Below are 1,900 nucleotides of genomic sequence, written 5' to 3'. Positions count from 1 at the left end.
TCCATATGCAAAATTTGATTATAAGCATGTAGATTCCAGAAGTCGTTTTTGACAATTACCCATCCATAAACAACGTTCCTTCCTTTGCTTTGATTTGAACAATTAAATCAGAATATTGTGGAATTAATTCTTGTAAAAATCACAGAGCCCAGAGCTTAAAATCTCATCAAAAAATATAGATAGTTGGGACTTACCCAGACAAAGGTGAACAAAGCCCAAACTTTCTGTGACAAAATGAAGAGTTTGATTTTTGTGAAGAGTGTCTGCGAGTGAGTGAGAGTGGGTGTGAGTTATTACCCAGTTCATGGAAACCCATAAACCCTCAACCCTAGAGAAACCCCTAAACCAATTTCAAAGAAACCCATAAACCCTAAACCAGTTTCTGAGCAACCCCTAAACCCTAAAACCCAAAACCAATTTCGAGGAAACCCCTAAATCAATTTCTTACAAATCCATACACCATAAACCAAATTCACAAAAACCCCAAATTTCAAAGAAAAGGAAGATGAACAGTACCTTTTGCAGGTGAACGATGGAAGAGGAAGACCACTGCTTCACAAAGAGAGAGAGAGAGAGAGAGAGAGAGCCCCTAGAGCTTCCCGCGACAGTAAAAGAGAGAAGAAAGTGTGAGAGCAGATCGAACAGAGAGTGAGACCTGAGCAATAAAGACAGAGAGAGCTGAGCGACAAAGAGAGAACAAAATTTTAGCAAAAGTGATATGTGTGCAATAAGTGGACAATAAATATATATTTATAGGTGATAGTTGCAAAATTTTTGGAAAGATGTGGTATTTTCAGTTAAAATTATAAAAATGGTGGCATTTAGAGCTATTTCCCAAGAAACAATTTGTTGCTTCTTTTGATGATGCAGCAGATGTCTTGGGGAAGTCTACAAGCTGGTCTAGAAAAGCAAATATATCAGTAGTTATCGCTTTGTTTGCTGGTTCCATAAAGTTGCGGTGCACATGTCCTTTTAAAGGAAATTACATATTGCCTAATCCTGTATGGACAAGGGGCTTACAGCTTCCCTGGATCCTCAAAGGGTTCCAATGCGATAAGGAGGCTAATTCATACTTTACTTGGAGAAGGATTTTTATCCTTGGGTGTCTTGATCAAATTGAAAGGCATTTGCTTTTGGCACCAAGCAGTAAAAGAACCAGTTGGAGCAAAGGCACTAATAAAAAATTAATTGGGACTAGCATAGTGCACATCTCTCTCAAGACCAGACGATATCAAGCCAATATTCCAAAACTCGATGGTCTAAAATGCAACGTTCTCGTCTCAGGCTCAATGGGATTGTCCATTAAACATTCCAATTGGTGAATAATTTGTGCAAAGACCAAATTCTCAAACCAAAGCTTGAAGGGTCCAACTTTCTCAAATTACTTTGCTGCAGGATTGGCCTATTTACCAAGTATCTTTAAATAATTTTCAAGAATCATTACAATTTGAAGAACCCAATGAGATTTGGTCCACGTCAGATGGCAAACCAAATGGTCAAGTCTTATAGAATGAACACATCCCACATGAATCAGTGAAAAGGGGCAATCAACAATTAGCAGGCTGACAAAACTGGAGACATTTAATTTCAAACTTCGACCAAATAAATTATCAAGAATTGTTCTCTCCTGGAGGCAAGCAAATGGTTTTCAATTAGCACTTGTTCCTAAACCAAATGGTGTTCTTTATTAAGCCTTCAAGTTGCTGATTTAACATAGAAGGCCAAGATGGCAAAGATGGACATTTCACTCTCAAGTTTGCAAGATAAGTTACCATGGCAGAATCAAAATTCCATTATCAATGACAATTAGGAAGTGGCGAAGAGTGTCAACAAAGGTTCACGAGAACTATATCAATTAACGATCGAGGCTTAATAAAATGTTTATGGCATTCGGTTCTAC

The sequence above is a fragment of the Prunus dulcis genome, chromosome 2 (genome assembly GCF_902201215.1).
Source record: "Prunus dulcis chromosome 2, ALMONDv2, whole genome shotgun sequence".
In the NCBI taxonomy this organism is placed as follows: Eukaryota; Viridiplantae; Streptophyta; class Magnoliopsida; order Rosales; family Rosaceae; genus Prunus; species Prunus dulcis.
This window is presented reverse-complemented; position numbering follows the sequence as displayed.